The sequence below is a fragment of the Panulirus ornatus genome, chromosome 1 (assembly GCF_036320965.1).
Source record: "Panulirus ornatus isolate Po-2019 chromosome 1, ASM3632096v1, whole genome shotgun sequence".
NCBI classification, from domain to species: Eukaryota; Metazoa; Arthropoda; class Malacostraca; order Decapoda; family Palinuridae; genus Panulirus; species Panulirus ornatus.
This window is the reverse complement of record NC_092224.1, coordinates 13906849-13929242: the sequence shown is the minus strand read 5'-3', so window position 1 is coordinate 13929242 and position 22394 is coordinate 13906849. Positions and strand designations below refer to the sequence as shown.

At 46.5% G+C, this 22394-nt stretch overlaps 1 long non-coding RNA gene across 1 annotated transcript in view; it reads right to left on the bottom strand.

The window, feature by feature from the left end:
* Window positions 1-262: 262 nt before the first annotated feature.
* Window positions 263-22394, bottom strand: part of LOC139755985 (uncharacterized) — a 120585-nt gene continuing 98453 nt past the window's right edge. Inside the window, exons 3-4 of the long non-coding RNA XR_011714277.1 lie at window positions 15571-15617; window positions 263-329 (exon numbers count right to left, since the gene is read on the bottom strand). This is a non-coding gene — a long non-coding RNA (uncharacterized lncRNA). The remainder of the gene's footprint in view (window positions 330-15570; window positions 15618-22394) is intronic.

The following is a 22394-nucleotide window of genomic DNA, read 5'->3' as shown; positions in this document are numbered from 1 at the left end:
AGCATTGAGAACAGAGGACTGGGCCATTGAGGGAATATCCTCACCTGGGCCCCTTCTCTGTTCCCTCTTTTAGAAAATTAAAAAAAAAAGTGAGAGGGGAGGATTTCCAGCCCCCCGCTCCCTCCCCTTTTAGTCGCCTTCTACGACACGCAGGGAATACGTGGGAAGTATTCTTTCTCCCCTATCCCCAGGGATTATATATATATATATATATATATATATATATATATATATATATATATATATATATATATATATATGCAGTGGTTGCCCAGTACTTTCTGTCCTGCATGATGGTTGAGGCAAGCGAGCAACCGGCTCTCACGAGTCTGAAAGAAAAGAAGAAACATATGTAAGTAGAAAGAAGACAAAAGACCAAGCAAGATTGTGATATAGGGAAAGGGGATCGAGTACTGTGGCTATGATAAGAGAGGACTGATAAGTCAGATAGCTTTATACTGGACCTGTGGAGGAAGCTTGTAGAGCAAGAAAGAGAGAGAGAGAGAGAGAGAGAGAGAGAGAGAGAGAGAGAGAGAGAGAGAGAGAGAGAGAGAGAGAGAGAGAGAGAGAGCCTCAGATGTGAGGACAGAGTTCCATACAATGATGTATCAGACTTGTGTATAATGGCAGTAAGTGGTCAGGAGCGAAGTATCTTGGGCATGTGAAGCAGACACGTAGGAAGGCTCAACTATCCCTGTAATGTTGGCTTGCCGATAAAGTCTAGATTTTATGGTGATACCAAGTCCGTTTACTGCGCTGAATGGTGGATCTAGAGAGCCATCAGCAGAGATGAGAAGGTCGTGGAGAGTTTTAGGAGAAGAAATAGGGCGACACTTCGTTTTAGAAGCGTTAAACTTACCTACAGCTCAACTGTCCACTGAAATATGTCCCATGCAAATTGTGATAATAGAAATGGTGACGGCCAGACGAGACATAGATCAAATGAAGACGGACGAGACTGATATGACGTGGAAGAATATAGTCATGAAGATTTCAGTGATAGATATGAGACGAAATGCTACGATATACATCTTGACGTACCTCATATCTAGCCTCCTCACTGGTCCTCCTCTCTCTCTCTCTCTCTCTCTCTCTCTCTCTCTCTCTCTCTTTATATGTATATGTATATATATATATATATATATATATATATATATATATATATATATATATATATATATATATATATATATATATATCGTGTGGAGGTGAGTGTTGTTTCAGTGCGTCGCGCAGAACATTACTTGTGTCGTAAACGCATCACACGGGATCAGAAGGCAGAGCGTGGGACGCCGCGGATGTTGTTGGATTTAATGAGTGTTTACTGCAAGACGGTTAGCAACCCAGAGTCTTTCGACGTGAGACACAAATCGTGGAGATATAAGCTACAGGTAAGGCTCATAGCTCGCTATAAACGCTCAGATGATATAGACTGAGGATGGTTAATGCTAGTATAAGTGAAGTGGTATTATTGGAAAGCATTCAGTGAAACGAACCAATTCCTTACATCTACCAAATGGAAGGTTTGATCCGTGAATATGACAGTCAACAAGACACCACAAGCATCAACACAAAGGACATAAACAAATTAATGCCTCTAAAACATTTACCCACACCAGTTCCAGACGATGAAAAGAATCCCCCAATGATCTTCTGTTCGCAGCAGTTCATCTGCTCCACCCTAAACTACGCCTCACCAGTCTGGTCATTCACTCATTCGAAATCAGGTATACCAAAATTGTAAACTACAGAAAACAGAGCACTCAGAGCAAACATCAGCTGCTGACAGCCACATACACTCAGCAGCTGCACAGCCCAACAAATATACTTCCAATATAATCCCACCTTAATTTGTTCGGCATCCTAGTTATCTCAGCAAGTGTTGTAGACCACTTCCATCCAGAGACATAGACTACTTCCACCCAGAGCTGTAGACCACATCGACCCAGAACTGTAAACCACTTCCACCAAAACTTCGTAATAAACCACCATCCTCCACAGACAAATAAAAAACTTACTCTGGCCCAGCGCATCAGGAACTGATCTCTTCACCTCAGGGAAACACCACATTAACATAACATATTAATGGCTCGACAAGCCCTACACAACAACCACTCCCCCAACCTCTGTTTTGACCTCTACACCCTCTGGCACATCCCATGTGAAACAACACCTCCTTGCTTTCTGGACACCATCTATATCTCCAACATTACCGACATCAGTCTAGTACATATCTAGACGCCCCATGCTGAAAATACAACTTGCACTCAGAAGATACTGACTGATGACTCCCTTGTTGTCCTTCTTTCACCCCAGACAGACAGACACACGACATCACTACTCCTACCTTGTGGCTCCGTCCGAGGGACGTGTGTGGCTAGGGGCTGTGGGAGACACTTAGGAGGAGGTCCTGGTGCAGAGAGCTCAGGACAGGTTAGGTATGTAGGTCTATATGTCTAGTTAAGAGTAATATGTACAACAACTTTCATTTGTATGTGAAGATATTCAGAAGACAGCCCTGTTCTCACACACAGACATAACACACAACACAGATAAAAGATAAAGAATAATTAGAATAATATATTACTCTCAAAGTGACCCTAGTGACGTATCATCCTCCACCATGATACATACACTGGGAGTCAAAACTTCATGACGTAATGACCTTCAGCATTATGTCATGGAGTGTCACTGATTTCGCGGAAGTTCAGCAAAGCTGTTATTTGCCGAATAACTAATGACAGTAATAATCACATCTGTACTAACACTAATCATTTTACAAGTGGACTCTTTCACATCCTTGTATCAGTGGACTAGTTCATGTTCTTGTACCAGTGGACCCGTCCATATCCTTGTATCAGTATCCTTACCCACATCCTCACAAGAGTGGACTCACCCACATCCTCGTGATAATGGACTCGTCCTCACCCTCGTAACCCTGAGCTGATCCTCACCCTTGTATCGCTAGATTCATCCTCACCCTCACACCGCAGGACTTAACCCACAGCCTTGCATCAGGTGTGGACTTGCTCTAACCAAAGGTTCGACCATGATCTTGTGGCTGTGAATTAACTAACAGCCTTGCCACCACAGACGCTCACAAACCACTTATTTGTTTCCTTCTTTCCTTTTTTTGTTCTGTGCTCTCTACGGGGAGGGGAAGAGGGCATATTGCTTTGCACTTGTCCATCCGTGTGTGTGTGATTGTGTAGGTGTAGGTGTTCCGACTGTGTTATCATTGCCTCTTTAAACAGTGGAGTTTATCTGTCAACTTAAAATAATATTCTAGCTGATTTGAAACATACATACTGAGGATGGGTGGTTGACATATTGGTGGCCATATAAATATGTTTCTCATATCATCGTAAGTAAACCGTGGTCGAGCCTCTCAATCCTGTATTTTCGCCTTTGAACGCAATATATGCGTACGTGAACATGGACGAAACTGGTCCTAGCTTCACAAGAGCTTGTTAATAACTTACCACTGGTAACATACACAGTGGTGGGTGTTCGTGCCGTACGCGCATCTCTAGTTCGTAAAGTTATGGTGGAAGCCGAGGCAAGTATAGTGGTGGAGTGGGCGTGGGTGTGGATGATTGGCGTGAGTTTGGATGTAGCCGGTGGGTGTGGGTAGCGGACGCGTGTGTGGGTATGGGTGATAGATGAGGGCGTGTATGGTCGGCGAAGGCATGGGTGTAGCTGACGGGCAAGACTGGATATTTGGCATGGGTATAGTGGTGGTCATGGATACATGGGTGTGGGGGTGAGCATACTGCTGGTGGTGGCTGTGGCTGGAGGAGGAGGGTGTGTGTGTGTGTGTGTGTGTGTGTGTGTGCATCGGTGAGGGGGTAGGAGGAGTTGGTAGTGGCTACCAGGTTGACCAGTGGGTGTACGTGTTGGCTGGTGGGCCATGAGGTGGGGCATCATCTGATCATGCCCGGATTTTCGTGTTAGTTTCTTTCTCTCTCTTTCATACTTATTTGTCGTTTCCTGCGTTAGCGAGGTAGTGCCAGCAACAGACGACGAGAAGGCCTTACACGCTCTCATCCATGATCTAGCTGTCATGTGCAATGCACCAAAACCACAGTTTCTTGTGAATGAATCTAGTTTTCTTAGAATTCCTGCAGTTGATAGTTTTTCTCTATGATGAATAACGGCATTATTCAACGCAAGCAACACAGTTCAATTTTGAGCACACCTGGGAATAGAGTAAGAGAGCGTGGCAGGAGAGACACCCAGCATCTCGTGTACCTCCTTACAGCACACTGGAGACATCAGTGAGATACACAGGACTGGTTTACTGACACGCGTCAGTACAAGTTGTTCTGGAGGACGTGTTAGTGATCGTGTCCCACGAACTATCAAGTCTGGACGACACTGCATGGTAGATGGTCCGCTCTATGTCAACAATACGACTCACGCCTGACACTGGGAGTAACTGCACATCAGCTCGAGGAATACTGAAGAAATATATCGAGTTTTTCCTTTACAAACTTTAGCTTTCCCAGACACTTGCTGGTAATGATACAAACGTATGCAACCGCTCATCTGAAGCACTGGAATATAATGACGTCATTATCGATAACATGGTATTCCCTGCATAGTGTCATGTTTATCTCAATTTCATGCACAAAATACGTCATCGATCCTGGGGATTGCAAAAGCTACTAGACCAGGTTCATGCAACGCTTTGCCCTGCTAAGACCCTAATGCTGTAACTGTAGCATGAGTGGGATATAAATCAATGCCAATCGCTGGTTTTAACAAAACAGAGGTAAACGTCTAACTCCTGATCATTTCCTCCTTTACCTTTAAGAAAAATTTTCTTTTCACACCATACCAGACCCGTGGCCTCCCAGATCCCCTGAATCGTCACCCCTGGATCCTTGTCTACAGCACAAGTCAACTAGATAATATTGCAGTTGAGGATGACCACAGTTGCTGATTTCTGAGACACAGTTGTTCAGATGGTCGTGGGATTTACGCAACACAGACTTCAGACTGATGTGTGACCTGTTACAGAGTGTAAGATAAAGTACAGGAGAAAGCGGGACTTACGATTTGGTTTAAGGACTTAAAATTGAGGAGTGTAGAAGTAATCTGCTTCATAAAATTCTTTTATATGTATTACTAGAGCCGTTAAAAATTTTTTGTTCTATGTCTCACCCTGTAAACAGTGGATAGTGAGTGTATGTGCAAGTGGTAGACGACACTGGCAGGTGGATGTGAGTGGTAGATGTAGACATGAGCATGAATGGTGGATGTACAGGTGGGTGTAAGTGGTGACTTGGTGTTGGTGGGGAGTGTGGTGGTAGACATGATTACCTTTTGTGGGTGACAAGCAGGGGTTGGGTTGTGGTATGTCATTTTTCGCAACATTACTGGAACAGAGACATGTTCAAGGGCAGAGGGAATGTGAATGCTTGGGTAGCGATGTCTCCTAAGTACCGAGGATGGCAGTAGAGGGGCTGAAGGAGAAGGATGAGAGAGAGAGAAGAGAACAGAGAGAGTGTAGACAGCTGTGCAAACCTGGTGGTGCATGACGAGAGTATGTGCTGGAGGGCAAGAGTGATACCATACATAGATGAAGAAGAGTGAAGCTGAAGGCTCCCAACCCAACCAAGACCCCTTGCAAGAAAGAAGCTACGAAGGACCTCACCATGTGAAGTGTATAGAGCCTATACTAACATGGAGATATTATTGGCAAGCATGAACGGTAACTTCATTCTGATTTAACGACAACCGCAGGGTTCCCTGGGAAAGACTAATTCTAACTGCAAGTCTGTAAATAGACAGAATGAAATGCATTCCTATCATGTTGTTCTTGAACAGGTTTTAGTCATTGATATCATTCAAACATTTGTCTAGTCGTGATGTTTTATGTACGCTAGTCTACACATTGATGATATATGACGGTATTTTATTTCAGTGTTATATCATTGTTTCTTAAAGTACTCCTGACCATCACCTTCCACTTCTACTGTTATCATTAGTCACTGTGTTTCATTCTGACATGTGAGGGATTCTTGTGATTACCGTGTCCAAGATTATTAAACATTTGAAATATTACAGGTAATGAGTGTTGAAGGTGGCAGTCGTGGGTGGCAGGCGTGGGTGGAAGGTGTGGGCGTGGGTAGTGGCTGCAGGTGGTCGGCTGAAGTAAACACAAAAAGATATTGTAGTCTATGATCAAAGACTCATTCAAAGGACAAAATATTACATTCATCTCTCATAATGTTTTCGTCTCATAATTCACGAATTAAAAGTTATATAAAGCTTTCCTGAGTCATATGATCATTCATATTAATCATATTTATCTATGTATGACTGTGAGGTGCAGACTTGAGGCCATGTGTGGTCCCCATATGAGTGCATGATGACGTGTGCGTTGCAGGGTGAGGCGCTGTGTACCTTGTGCGTCGCAGGGTGAGGCGCTGTGTGCCTTAAATATGAATGAATGTGTAAAGGGAAAAAAATATATAGGATAGACAAATATATATTTTAACGAGATAAACATAACATATATGTATGTTCCCTAGCGTTTAATGTCTTGAATATAACCTCTTGATAATGATAATTGCTATAATAAACAGCGCATCAAAGTGTTGCTGCGATTATAATGGCCCAGATATTTATTTACTTATGCCTTCTGTACCATCAGAGAGAGGCGGGCTCAGGAACAGCAACGGCAGCACAGCCACAGCAACACAACAGCGGCACAGCGGCAACAGGACAATAAGAGCAGTAGCACAGCACGACCTTCACGCACATCCCTGCACCTTATCACCAGCCGCTCGCCGCCGTGAACTAGTGATGTAAACAAACTGTGGCGTCCAGCTTCCTGAACCTGATGATAATAATGTCTCTCACTCCTCAGGCTGCGCCCTTCATCAAGGACGACCCTCAGGCTGCGCCCTTCATCAAGGACGACCCTCAGGCTGCGTCCTTCATCAAGGACGACCCTCAGGCTGCGCCCTTCATCAAGGACGACCCACAGGCTGCGCCCTTCATCAAGGACGACCCTCAGGATGCGCCCTTCATCAAGGACGACCTTCAGGCTGTGCTTTTCATTAAGGACGACTATTAGGCTGCGTCCTTCGACAAGGACGATCCTTAGGCTGCGCCCTTCATCAACGACAACCCTCAGGCTGCGCTCTTCATCAAAGACGACTCCTTAGGCTGCGCCCTTCATCAAGAACGACTATCGGGCCGCGCCCTTCGTCAAGGATGATCCTCAGGCTGCGCCGTTCATCAAGGGCGACTATCAGACTGCGCCCTCCGCCAAGGATGACTTTCAGGCCGCACCCTTCATCAAGGACGACTATGAGGCTGCGCCCTTCGTCAAGGATGACCCTCAGGCTGTGCCCTCAATTAAGAACGAACTTCAGGTCTAGCCTCCAATTAAAGACGACCTTGTGGCTTCTCTACCAAGAACAACATTCAAGCTGCACCCTCTGCCAAGGATGACCCTCAGGCTTCGCCCTCTACCAAGGATGACTTTTAAGTCTAAACCTCTGACATGGATGATCCTCAGGCTTTGTTCTCCAACATGGATGATCCTCAGGCTTTGTTCTCCAACATGGATGATCCTCGGGCTTTGTTCTCCAACATGGATGATCCTCGGGCTTTGTTCTCCAACATGGATGATCCTCGGGCTTTGTTCTCCAACATGGATGATCCTCGGGCTTTGTTCTCCAACATGGATGATCCTCGGGCTTTGTTCTCCAACATGGATGATCCTCGGGCTTTGTTCTCCAACATGGATAAGCCATGGCAGCTGTTCTGATGGAAGACCTCCCTGAACTTTGCCTCTTCTAAGGTATACCTCGAAGAATGAGGGCTAACTCTAACCCCAAGGGAAACTGAAGTGACCATGACGACACATTTCATCTCCCTTATATATGGAAAGAATCTTTCCACCACTCGCAATTACCTAGTGTGTCCACCACTACTGAAAACCAAGTGGTTTTCTTGTGTACTTTCATTCCATATTTCTTTCACGTCCTCAGACAGATTCCTCCAGGTCTCATGTCTTACATTGTCCGTCGTTGTCCAGTGGTGTTCACGTGATGGGAACCCAGCACAGGTGGTGCTCCTCGCCTTCCTGCTGAGCTGTTAGGTTAGGATGTCTTAACCTCCAGACGGTTACACTTGTTTGTGTCTACTGACGTATGTACACTATGGGTGTGCCAGGTGTGTACAACATGGGTGTGGCAGGTGTGTGCTCCATGGTTTTGGGGCAGGTGTGTACACTATTCATGTGACAGGTGTGTGCACCATGATTGTGACACCATGGTTGTGGCAGGTGTATACAACATAGTTACAGCAGGTGTGTACACGGTGCTTGTGGCAGGTGTGTACACCATGTTTGTGCCAAATGTGCACAGCACAGTTGTGGCAGGTGCGTCGCCACTGTGAATGACCTGGTTATCCTACGTCCACGTACACCACTGAGCCACAGGGTATGAGTTGCTGTTCCAGCCAGACCACAGCAGGTGCATGTGGTGTGTGTTGGTGGCTCATGTGGACGGTGGGTGGAGGTAGAGGCTGCAGGTGGTTGATGTGGACGGTGGGTGGAGGTAGAGGCTGCAGGTGGTTGATGTGGACGGTGGGTGGAGGTAGAGGCTGCAGGTGGTTGATGTGGACGGTGGGTGGAGATAGAGGCTGCAGGTGGTTGATGTGGACGGTGGGTGGAGGTAGAGGCTGCAGGTGGTTTATGTTGACTGTGGATGGAGGTAGAGACTGTAGGTGGTTGATGTGGGCAGTGGGAGGGGGATAGAAGTTGTAGGTGGTTGATGTAGACGGCTGGTGGAGGTGGAAGCTGCAGGTGGTTGGTTAAGGTGGAGGCACCAGGTAGTTGCTGTAGACGGAGGGTGGGGGTAAAGGCTGTAGGGGTTTGATGTGGACGCGGGGTTAAGCTGGAGTTGTAGGTGGTTGATGTAGGCGGTGGATGGAGGTGGAGGCTGTAGGTGGTTCATGTGGACTGTGGGTGGAAATGGAGGCTGTAGATGATTGAACTGAACGGTGGGTGAAGATGGTGGTTGCAGGTGGTTGGTGTTGATGGTGGATGGAGGTAGAAGTTGCAGGCGGTTGATGTTGGAGTAGGAGGAGGTTGTTGCAAGTGCTTTGTAGGTGGAGGCTGCGAGTAGTTTGGAGGTGGAGGCTGCGAGTGGTTTGGAGAAGGAGGCTGCATGTTGTTTGTGTCGACAATCAAGTGAATCTTGTTTGTTGTGCTTTTCATTGACTCGAGTCAGAACACCACATCATTCCCTCACATTTAAGCCTAAGTTTGTCTTTATCCTTTTATATTTTATCTATCGTTCTATATCTTGGTATGTCCTTACTATGTACCCAGATACTTTCCATCATTTCGCTATATTTCTCACTTATCTTCACAGTGGGAGGAGCACAGTGGATGAGTCTTTTTGTGGTCTCCCGGAGAGTTTGGTCCTGGTGAAGGAGCCACAAGATCATAGTGGATGACTTCATGGTTCGACCTGAGGATATAGATGCCAGTAACCTCATTCTGGCGACCCAGGAGCAATACCTGCCACATGTATCAAGCCGCTGCTGCTGCTGCAGAGATGGAAATACATGCAGGGAAAGCGACGTCGAAGGTCAGGTGGACGCCTTGGCCCGAGCCTGGCCGCGAACTTTGCTTGGAGACACAGACATCCGCCTGGTACGATGTCGGGAGCTTTCTCGCACACGGACGTAAGGTCTCGCATCTGTTAAGTCGCCATTACTGAAAAGCTGCAGGTTAGCCAGACCATTCTTATGCATCTGTAAAGGTGAGGGATGTTCCCGACGCCTCTGCTTCTCCCGTTAATTGTTCTCAGGTCTTCAGGTCTTCTCTCAAGGATGATGTCAGGGGAAGTTAGGGTCCCATAAGGGCACCTCCCCCAGCGGGGCGCTGTCAGGGTATGATGGTCTGAGCCTAGAGCAAGGAGGCTGGCTACATTGTTGCCAGTAATGTGACGGTTGGATGAGTTGTGTTCCTGTTCACATGTGCTGAGGGAATTTCCCTTGCTTGCTGTGGTGACATTATCTGAAATGTGAACGCTGAGCAAGGGTAATGAACTGCCCAGGAACCTGTTAATGGCTAAGCTGAGCAGGAGAGGGAGGGAAGAGGAGGAGTTCACTCTGTTGAACACTGTCTGCTTGAATGAGTTCGACAGGCGGCATCGGGTTCTCACTCCAGCCCCGTCTAAGAAGGTTAATGGTGATCCTTATTTCAGTTCTGCCCTGGGCTCTACAGGCTCAAGTCTGTGTTTATATACACTGAACAGGTTGTTGGTGCGCAGCGCAACAAAGAATAAGTACTTGGGCGTCAGCAGAGCAGCTGTAACCCAGATGACTTGACTGGCAGCCGGGATGGTGTCAACAACAAGGAGGCTGTTGCCGCCTTCCATTCTTAACTCTGCGTTGAGAGAGCCATAGATAAGGACCGATAAGTTCCCAGACAATGTCAGCGAGGCAGCGACAGAGCCATTTGGATGGCGGGTCAGGAGCTGCTTGATGGCTGGGATAAGAACAGAAGCATTGTTTTATTTCCTTGGGAGCGACGAGCCGGCGGGCAGGAGTGCAGGGTTAAGACTGTCTTATGTTCCGTTGGTTCTTAGTGGGTTGGTGGTCATGGGCAGTCCTGTAACGCTGCCCGGGTAGCGTTACAGGACTGGTCGTCACAGCGTTACGGAACTGGTCGTCGCAGAGTTACATGACTGGTCGTCACAGCGTTACATTACTAGTCGTTACAGCGTTACAGGACTGGTCATCGCAGAGTTGCAGGACTGGTCGTCACAGCGTTACATTACTAGTCGTCACAGCGTTACAGGACTGATCATCGCAGAGTTACAGGACTAGTCATAGCGTAACATTACTAGTCGTCACAGCGTTACAGGGACTAGTCATCGCAGAGTTACAGGACAGGTCGTCATAGCGTTACATTACTGGTCGTCACAGCGTTACAGGACTGGTCGTCTAGAACGGGAACGAAGTCGGATGTGCAGACTAGCCAATCAGGACACCGCGTGGCCCACGTCACGCCAAATCTAACACTTATGCCATTCCCTTAATGAGGTCCACTCTGATGGAATGCATGGATTTAACCGCCACTACAGAACATAAGGTATAGTGGTGTTCTGCGCGCATCTGTGCGTGGAGGATGTTGGGCAATTGAACAGTAAGTGTTCAGTGTCTTCATTGTGGTTGATGCATCTTGGGCATGCAGGGTCGTGATATAAGATGCGCTGGTGTCTGTAGTCTTGTCCACATCATAGAAGAGGATGTGGAACTCCTATAGGTCTGAGGAGTGTGGTTCATATGGGTATCTGTCTGAGTGGGTCGTGTTTAGGGCAGGTACTGTATTGCTTGTCAGATAATTTTAGTGTTTACATGCTTTGTAACTGCTGAGTTTGTTCGATGGTGGTGGTGGTAGTGGTGGTGGTGGTGGTGGTGGAAGTGGTGGTGGTAGTGGTGGTGGTGGAATCTGTGTATACATATTATTTCTGTTTGAGGGAGTTAGTTATGGAGTGATTTAGATGAGCAGGATGTACCACTGTTGCAAAGGATTGAGTGCAGAGCATGTTCAGGAATGGATTATATGGAGAGGATCTCATCATCACTGTGTAAATATTGGGTGTTTGTAGTCGCTAGGCCGCCAGTGATTATTCTTAGTGCTTTGTTTGATGTGGTTTGTAGTTTTGTTATGTTTGCTTTTGAAGGTGTTGATTACTAGGCAGGTGAGGCGTAGTTTAGGGTGGAGCAGATGACTATCTTGTGGAAGATGCTAAGGAATTCTTTGTCTAATCCAAACTGTCACGATAGTGTTCTGAATGCATTTAGTTTGTTTGTTGGTGTTGTGTCGATGTTTTTGGTGTGGCCGGTGAACGTCAAGTGTAAATCTCCTGTGATGGTCAGAGCAGTCGGCTTTTTGCTGAGTGGGAGTGATTGGCCATTCAAGGTGACGGAGGGTGTAGGTCGGATTGGTGTCAGTCTGGGGTTAGAGGGATAACTGAGAACATTTGTGGAGATGCAGACATTCAGTTCTGAGTGAGCCACTGTTACAGTTGCATCGCGTGGTGTTGTATGTTTGTTGTTGCTTCTGTGGTGTGAGGGTGCTGTGGTGTGATCTGAAGGTCGTCTGCATATGAGAAGACCTTCTGTGGTCTGCTAGAGGTAATGAACGTTATCTAAGAGGAGACTGAAAAAGTTTGGAGGAAGACCCTCTCCTTGGGGAACTCCGTCACAGAGCTTCAGAATTTTACAGACAGTCTTTGTGAGTGATTCTGGCATGGCGGCTGGCGGTGAATTTGGATCATTACTTTTTGTCATTGTTGTGGAAGGTATCTTTTGTGTGAGCGTGTGTCGGTGACAGTCTTAAATGCTTTATTGATATATACATGCATTGAATTTTAAGGAGAATAAAAAGATGTTTTGGAAGGAGGTAAATATAGTGCGTAAGACAAGACAACAAATGGGAACATCGATGAAGGGGGCTAATGGGGAGGTAATAACAAGTAGTGGTGATGTGAGAAAGAGATTGAGTGAGTGTTGTGAGTATTTTGAAGGTTTATTGAATGTGTTAGATGATCGAGCGGCAGAGATAAGGTGTTTTGAAAGGAGAATGATTTGGTAAACAGAGAAGAGGCAGTGAAAGCTTTGCGGAAGATGAAAGCCGGCAAGGCGGCGGGTTTGGATGACACTGAGGTGGAATTCATTTAAAAAGGGGGTGACTGTGTCGTTGACTGGCTGGTTAGGATACTCAATGTATGTATGGCTCATGATGAAGTGCCTGAGGATTGTCGGAATGCATGCATAGTGCCATTGTACAGAGGCAAAGGGGATAAAAGTGAGTGTTCAAATTACAGAGGTATAAGTTTGTTGAACATTCCTGTGAAATTATATGGAAGGGTATTGGTTGAGAGGGTGAGGGCATTTACAGAGCATCAGATTGGGGAAGAGCAATGTGGTTTCAGAAGTGGTAGAGGATGTGGGGATCAGGTGTTTGGTTTGAAGAAGGTATGTGAGAAATACTTAGAAAAACAAATGGATTTGTATGTAGCATTTATGGTTCTGGAGAAGGTATATGATAGAGTTGATAGAGATGCTTTGTGGAAGGTATTAAGAGTACATGGTGTTGGAGGCAAGTTGCTAGAAGCAGTGAAAAGTTTTTATAGAGGATGTAAGGCATGTGTACGAGTAGGAAGAGAGGAAAGTGACTGGTTCTTAGTGAATGTCGGTTTGCGGCAGGGTTGCGTGATGTCTCCATGGTTGTTTAATTTGTTTATAGATGTGGATGTTAGGGAGGTGACTGCAAGAGTTCTGAAGAGAGGGGCAAGTATACAGTCTGTTGTGGATGAGAGGGTTTGGGAAGAGAGTCAGTTGTTGTTCGCTGATGATACAGCACTGGTGGCTGACTCGGATGGGAAACTGCAGAAACTGGTGACTGAATTTGGTAAAGCGTGTGAAAGAAGAAAGCTGTGAGTAAATGTGAATAAGAGCAAGGTTATTAGGTTCAGTAGGGTTGATTGAGAAGTAAATTGGGAGGTAAGTTTCAATGGAAAAAACTGGAGGAAGTGAAGTGTTTTAGATATCTGGAAGTGGATTTGGCAGCGGATGGAACCATGGAAGTTGAAGTGAGTCACAGGGTGGGGGAGGGGGCGAAGCTTCTGGGAGCGTTGAAGAATGTGTGGAAGGCGAGAACATTATCTCGGAAAGCAAAAATGGGTATGTTTGAAGGAACAGTGGTTCCAACAATGTTATGTGGTTGCGAGGCGTGGGCTATAGATAGAGTTGTGCGGAGGAGGGTGGATGTGTTGGAAATGAGATGTTTGAGGACAATATGTGGTGTGAGGTGGTTTGATGGAGTAAGTAATGAAAGGGTAAGAGAGATATGTGGTAATAATTAGATTGTGGCTGAGAGAGCAGAAGGTGTATTGAAATGGTTTGGTCACATGGAGAGAATGAGTGAGGAAAGATTGACAAAGAGGATATATGTGTCAGAGATGGAGGGAACAAGGAGAAGTGGGAGACCATATTGGAGGTGGAAGGATGGAGTGAAAAAGATTTTGAGCGATCGGGGCCTGAACATGCAGGAGGGTAAAAGGCGTGCAAGGAATAGAGTGAATTGGAACGATGTGGTATACCGGGGTCGACGTGCTGTCAATGGATTGAACCAAGGGATGTGAAGCGTCTGAGGTAAACCATGGAAAGTTTTGTGGGGCCTGGATGTGGAAAGGGAGCAGTGGTTTCGGTGCATTATACATGACAGCTAGAGACTGAGTGTGAACGAATGTGGCCTGTGTTGTCTTTCCCTAGCGCTATCTCGCGCGCGTGTGGGAGGGTGGGGGGTGTCATTTCATGTGTGGCGGGGTGGCGACGAGAATGAATAAAGGCAGCATGTATGAATTATGTACATGTGTTTATATGTATATGTCTATATATATATATATATATATATATATATATATATATATATATATATATATATATATATATATATATATATATATGTGTGTGTGTGTGTGTGTGTGTGTGTGTGTATGTGTGTTTTGTATACTTGCTTGTCGTTTTTCGCGTAGCAAGGTAGCCTCACAAGCAGACGACGGATGGCCCCATTTGCTTGCATATCCTCTATACCTATCATTTACAATGCACAGAAACCAGAAGTCTCCTATGCATAACCAAGCCCCACAGACCTTTCCATGGTTTTCCTTGACCACTTTAATTGCCTTAGCGCATTGACAGCTCGTCGCCCCCTGCATACCTCATCGCTCCAGTTCACTTTATCTCATACACACCTCACACTCTCTTGCATGTTGAGACCTCGATTACTCAAAACATGTATTAGTCCATTCTTCCACCTCCTCCCCTATCTGCTCCTTCTCCATTATCCTTCAACATCAGACAGGTAAACCCTCTCAGGCAGTCGCTTCTCATTCATTCCCTCCAAACATCCAAACCATTCCGGCACACTCACGTCAGCTTTCCCATATCTTCCCTCATCATTTCTCATTCGATCAACCTTCCTTACATCATATATTGTCCTAAAACATTATATTTCTGACACATCAACCCTCCGCCGTAATTATTCATCTCGAAGCCATGCCACACATCCATACACCACAGTCGAGACTACGATACCAAAAAAGTACTCCAATATGTACGTACAAATTACACACATACAGACTCAGAAAGAAACGCACAAACACAGACAAATATAAACCACTTGGCAAAAGTGGTCATGTATTACTTGAATTTGATTACATGATAAGTGAGGACATGAATTCAAATGATCATATACTGCTTGAATTTGCCTGATGAATGATCGAGAACACAAAAAGTTTCGAGAGGAAACCAGACTAAAAAGGAGATAGACCCCTGGCAGCTACGTGGAATGAAACAAATGTTTAGGAAGTATAAACAAGGATATGGATTTCCACAATTATAAGACAAAACACTACCATGGAGAGCTCTATGAAGTCTCTAATGAGGTTAGTACGCGGGTAGTATTAGCAATGTATGGAATCATCAGGTTTAGAAACGATATTAAAAAACGATAGAACTTACGAATGGTCTATGGAGGAGTGACAGGTGCGTCTGCTACCAGCCGGTATCTGAAAGGTGCAAGAGACCAAGGAATGAGTTCAGCACGATATGGAAGGAAGAGCAAAGCAGCGTTATTATCTATATCTATCTATCTATCTATCTATCTATCTATCTATCTATATATATATATATATATATATATATATATATATATATATATACATATATATATATATATATATATATATATATATATATATATATGAGAAACTGCAGAAGCTGGTGACTGAGTTTGGTAAAGTGTGTGGAAGAAGAAAGTTAAGAGTAAATGTGAATAAGAGCAAGGTTATTAGGTACAGTAGGGTTGAGGGTCAAGTCAATTGGGAGGTGAGTTTGAATGGAGAAAAACTGGAGGAAGTGAAGTGTTTTAGATATCTGGGAGTGGATCTGGCAGCGGATGGAACCATGGAAGCGGAAGTGGATCATAGGGTGGGGGAGGGGGCGAAAATTCTGGGGGCCTTGAAGAATGTGTGGAAGTCGAGAACATTATCTCGGAAAGCAAAAATGGGTATGTTTGAAGGAATAGTGGTTCCAACAATGTTGTATGGTTGCGAGGCGTGGGCTATGGATAGAGTAGTGCGCAGGAGGATGGATGTGCTGGAAATGAGATGTTTGAGGACAATGTGTGGTGTGAGGTGGTTTGATCGAGTGAGTAACGGAAGGGTAAGAGAGATGTGTGGAAATAAAAAGAGCGTGGTTGAGAGAGCAGAAGAGGGTGTTTTGAAGTGGTTTGGGCACATGGAGAGAATGAGTGAGGAAAGATTGACCAAGAGGATATATGTGTCGGAGGTGGAGGGAACGAGGAGAAGAGGGAGACCAAATTGGAGGTGGAAAGATGGAGTGAAAAAGATTTTGTGTGATCGGGGCCTGAACATGCAGGAGGGTGAAAGGAGGGCAAGGAATAGAGTGAATTGGAGCGATGTGGTATACCGGGGTTGACGTGCTGTCAGTGGATTGAATCAAGGCATGTGAAGCGTCTGGGGTAAACCATGGAAAGCTGTGTAGGTGTGTATATTTGCGTGTGTGGACGTATGTATATACATGTGTATGGGAGGGGGGTTGGGCCATTTCTTTCGTCTGTTTCCTTGCGCTACCTCGCAAACGCGGGAGACAGCGACAAAGTATAATAATAATAATAATAATATTTATATATATATATATATATATATATATATATATATATATATATATATATATATATATATATATATATATATATCTTTGGCAAGGCAAGTGAATTTACAAGACTGTTCCATAAAATCAGGAATAATCTTTCAGTTCCAGAGCGGTTGGTCAGTTCCAGAGCAGCTGGTCAGATCCAGAGCAGCTGGTCAGTTCCAAAGCAGCTGGTCAGAGTGTAGGATTCAGAGAAAAAAAAGTTGTTGAAGATGACGAGGCACTGAGTGATGTGTCTACTCCCAGTAGACACAACCAACCCTGTGCTAATGAGTTGAGACGTGGAAGGGAATTTAGAAGACATTGAAATGATTGAAAAAGATGTAAGTAGGCAACTGAGAGGTCTCGAGCCATATAAGACTCATGGTCCTATTGACGTCTCTCTGTAGTTGATCAGAGAGTGTGTAGCATACTTGACAAGATCCCTGAAAGATCCAGGATGTCATTGGAAAAGGATAGTGTCACGTGGAAAAGAAGAGTGAAAATGTGCCCATTTTTGGGAAAGGAGACAGAGAAATTATACCGAACTCAAGTTCAGTATCTATGATGAGTGTGGCCTTTATCAAGCTGGAATAGACAATCAGAAAACAAAGAGGTAATCCCCTACAACAGTACAACTGTCCAAAGGAGAGGAAACGTGGGTTCAGAGGGAAGACATCATGTGTAATGAATCGCTTAGACTTCTCTGACAGAGTGAGATCATCTGGACAAAAGTGACGGATGGATAAGTCTGGTGATCTTGGACAGCTAGAGGGCAGGTGACACTGTCTCACACAAGAGTCTGGTAAAGAGGCTGAATTTTCAGGCAGGCATATGGAAGGGGTTGGGAGCGGGGGAGGGGAATCCTTCTGTGTATCGAAAACGTCCCTAGTGAAGTGGAACAGTGGACGAATGTCAGGAGCCTTTTTCTTAAGTGAGTTGGGTTGATTGTTGGTGTGCCGCAAGGCCCAGTCTTAGGGCTGTTGTTATTCCTATTGTGTTGATAGCAAGTCATGAGAGAGGTAAAGGATGACGAGAGTTGCTTAAACTTACTAGACCACCTCGACACACTCCAAAGTTGGTCAGATCTGTGGATGTTGTGGTTCAACCTAAGATGATACTGAGCAGGAAAGATGAAACACAGTAAGAGAAGGCATCTGTATGACTCCAGTCTGGAGAAACAAACGATATATGAATGTGAGCGTGAAAATGACCTATCAGTAGAATATCACATCTTGAGAATTGTTCAGGGGACGAACTGTCTGTTCCCTACGTTCAAATACATGGATTAAGAGATGTCCAGTAGGCTATATGTAGATCATATGAGGCCAAAATTAGGCCAAAATTAGAGTCTGCTCTTCAAGTTTGGTCACCAAATAATTAAGACTAAAGTTATAACAGGCAACAAATATGGTATCTGAAATAAGAGACTTGAGTTACAGGTGCAGGTTAAAGGCTAAAACTTGAGTTATTGAAGCAGGTTGAGTTATAGATACAGGTTAGAGGCTAGAAATTGAGTTACAGGTACAGGTCAGAGGTTAGAAGTATACCCATCACAGAGGAAAGAAGAGTGAGGGAAGACTTGATCACACCTTCCGTCCCTACAACCAATTGACAATGTCTTCTGTAAACACTTTATTGAACGTTGTAAAGAAAGAGTAACTGGAGGTCATGACGGGAGATTAAGCAAGAACTTACATAGAAACAGATGTAAAGAAATATCGCCACATTACCAGAGCTGTGTATGACGGGAATATAAGAGATAAGACAGTGAACAGAAGTAGTATGCAGAAATTAATGTTTTATGTCAGTAAGGAAAGTTCAGATGATGATGCCCCGCACTTTACAAATGTGCGAGTAAACAAGTAATTACATAAATACACACACACACACACACACACACACACACACACACATACTCATTCATGCATACATATATAAATACAGAGACATTCACAAACACACACACACACACACACACACACACACACTCACTCATGCATACATATATAAATACAGAGACATTCACACACACACACACACACACACACACACACACACACACACACTCGCACATATTTATATTCGCCATGGGCGCGGGCGGAGGGTAGGGCAGGCTGGGGGTTGTGTGGGAAGGGAGGAGGGCGGGAGTCGTGTTGGACATGTATGGAACATGTTTGGACGACAGGGGCGTGTCCCCAGCCCAGCGACTGGGGCGTTCACAAGGCGGGGGCGCTCGCGTTCCTGTTGATGTCCGTCGTCCTTTAAGGGAATGCGGGCGTGGGTTAGGGGCGTCCAGCTCTGATGACGTCCTCCCTGGTGGTGACCTGGGTGTCCCCAGGTGAGTGTTGAGGCTGGAAGGATGGACTGGTCCTCCCTGGTGGTGACCTGGGTGTCCCCAGGTGAGTGTTGAGGCTGGAAGGACGAACTGGTCCTCCCTGGTGGTGACCTGGGTGTCCTCAGGTTGAGGCTGGAAGGACGGACAAACAGAGTGTGTAGACGACGGTATGGCTCTTGGGTATGAAATCATGGACTTCGATCCTGACCTTTGATGGTCAGATGGAATGCCAATGAATGATACCACAGGGTCGCATCGCCTTATTTCATGTATTGAACTTAATGGATAAGTAAACTAAGATGTCTTCGAGCGACTTCAGTTGTTCTAGACCGTAATCCTCAGATGAGTCAGTACTCCACCACGGAATCATTCAACCCTGCAGACCCTCCCATAAGTAAGTGACCACCGTGGGGTTAAGTGTAAGTAGGCAGGTGTGACGTACAGTGATGGTGAGGGCATGATAAGTGTAAGTAGGCAGGTGTGACGTACAGTGATGGTGAGGTCATGATAAGTGTAAGTAGGCAGGTGTGACGTACAGTGATGGTGAGGTCATGATAAGTGTAAGTAGGCAGGTGTGACGTACAGTGAGGTCGAAATCTCTGGTAAGTGATTTCGCGGCTGAACCCGTGTAGGATCTCAGTCATGAATCAAAAAGCGCCAGAAAGGTGCGGGTATCTGGACGTCCTAGAGAAAACACAGCTTGTTGGGCAACACCTGCAGGACGGTAAGTGATCGACAAGATCCTTCTAGGGACGAGGAAAGAGGATTAAACCACACACCAAGGTCGCCCGGGCCAGCAGGACCAGACGAAAACAAACACAAGAGGTGGGAATGTTTTCCCTTGGGAACCTTAGTGTCTGGCAGCATCCACCTTCCCCTGCCCCGGACCGCGGTGCCTGCTGGTGACTACCTCCTCCCTGCCCCGGACCGCGGTGCCTGCTGGTGACTACCTCCTCCCTGCCCCGGACCCCGGTGCCTGCTGGTGACTATCTCCTCCCTGCCCCGGGCCCCGGTGCCTGCTGGTGACTACCTCCTCCCTGCCCCGGACCGCGGTGCCTGCTGGTGACTACCTCCTCCCTGCCCCGGACCCCGGTGCCTGCTGGTGACTACCTCCTCCCTGCCCCGGACCCCGGTGCCTGCTGGAATATGGACTATACATTTTGCTATCTCAGATAAAGCCATGCGCAGCGTAAGGGTGGTGTAAGCATTGTGCTATCTAGGAAAATATGGTGATACATCTGGTGATAATGTCGACATATGTACAGGTGTTGTCTGTCAAGCTGTGTCAAGAGACGCCATTCCTAACTGTCCTCAGAGATGTAGAGCTGTTGATCAGAAACCTGAAGTTAGACAACGATGCACAATTAACTGAAGCCGTTACCTTAAATGGAGTTGTAGTAATGGACAAAATCCAGCATTATTAAACACAGTTTCAATAATAATCTCAACACATAGTTTAGGTACATACAAATCATATCCTTTTATAATGAAGAGAATTGTCAACATGTATAAGTTGGTGATCTTTTGCTTGTGGTCACCTTCGCTGACCCGACCACATGTCTCCAGTGATCACATTTCTCACCTGACCTTCCCGCCTGACCTTCAGCAGACGAGGTTATGCGCCTTGCATGTCACTAACACACACACACACACACACACACACACACACACACACACACACCGTGACATACAACAGTACACATACCTATTCCTCCCCATCTCACCCGGCTACTATTGACACTCTGTCCATCCTCCGGCACTGCCCTCAACCTGTCAGGAATTAACCTGATGTGATCCTTTTCTTTCCCCCATCTAACCCTCTTTACACTGGCTTCATCATCTATATCTGATCTCGACCTTTATATCACTCTACCTGACGTTCCCTGAGTAGACCGGACCTGATCCTTAGTCGATCCTACTGGGCTCCACCCGCTCCCACCTGACCTCTGTCAACTTGACTCATATCATACAAGTGCCATAAATCATTTACCTCATTATTTGTTACCTGTGTTACCGTTAGCGTCACTTAGTAACCTGTAGTTATATATCATATTTCTGATATACTCTTCGTCCTCCCTCCTTCTCTAACAGGTAAAGAACCCTGCGGGTCCCTGGGCCCCACTCGGGCCCACCTGGCACCATCCGTGTCCACGTACCATACCCACTGTAAGCTCTATACTGATCTCCATCTACCCACTAGATATGTGCCATTCACCTATACCATCATGGACACGCTTTGTCTTTGTATATCTAAATATATAAAGACATTTTGAAGGAAAACTAAAACTAACAGGCGTTTTAGACAACGGCCGAACGAGTTAGTATATCGAGGAGGCGTGTGTGGGTCATGTTAGGGGGTCTGGGAGTACGCCAACGCTGTGGCTGGGGTGTGGGGACAGGATTTGAGGGGAGCGGGGGGGCAGGATGAGGAAAATACTTGTGTGGGGACTGCTGGGAGTGGTGTTGTGTGGGAAGAATAACTACACGGTGGGCCAGCTAATTGTAAATCGAGAGGTTGAGCAGGATGTGGGCGGGATGGTGGGTGGAGCAGGGTGTGGGCGGGATGGTGGGTGGAGCAGAGTGTGGGCGGGATGGTGGGTGGAGCAGGGTGTGGGTGGGATGGTGGGTGGAGCAGGGTGTGGGTGGGATGGTGGGTGGAGCAGGGTGTGGGTGGGACGGTAGGTAGAGCAGGGTGTGGGCGAGATGGTTGGTGGAGGAAGGTACAGGCGGGATGGTTGGTGGACAGGGTGCGGGAGGGATGGTGGGTGGATCAGAGTGCGGGAGGGATGGTAGGTGGAGTAGGGTGTGGGCGGGATGGTGGGTGGAGCATGGTGCGGGTGGGATGGTGGGTGGAGCAGGGTGCGGGCGGGGGTAGGCGGCCAAGGCGAGAGAGCGGCGGGTGAAAGGGCCGGCCTGGCGCCACATTTGGCAAGTTAGGGACAAGAGGAGCAGCAGGAGGCCGGGCGGGGCGAGGGAGGCCGGGCGGAGGACACCAGCATCAGGCCGCCGACCCCAGGAGGCCAGGAGACCAGGCGGAGGACACCAGCATCAGGCCGCTGACCCCAAGAGGCCAGGAGACCAGGAGGGGGACACCATCCTCAGGCTCCCGATCCCAGAAGGCCAGGAGACCAGGCGGAGGACACCACCCTCAGGCTCCCGACCTCAGGAGGCCCTGAAGACAGTTGGAGGACAACAGCCCCTGACCTCTGATTCAAGGAAGCCAGGAAAACAGGTGAAGGATACCAGCCTCAGGCCCGTAGCCCTCAGGAGGCCAAGAGGCCAAGCGAAGGAC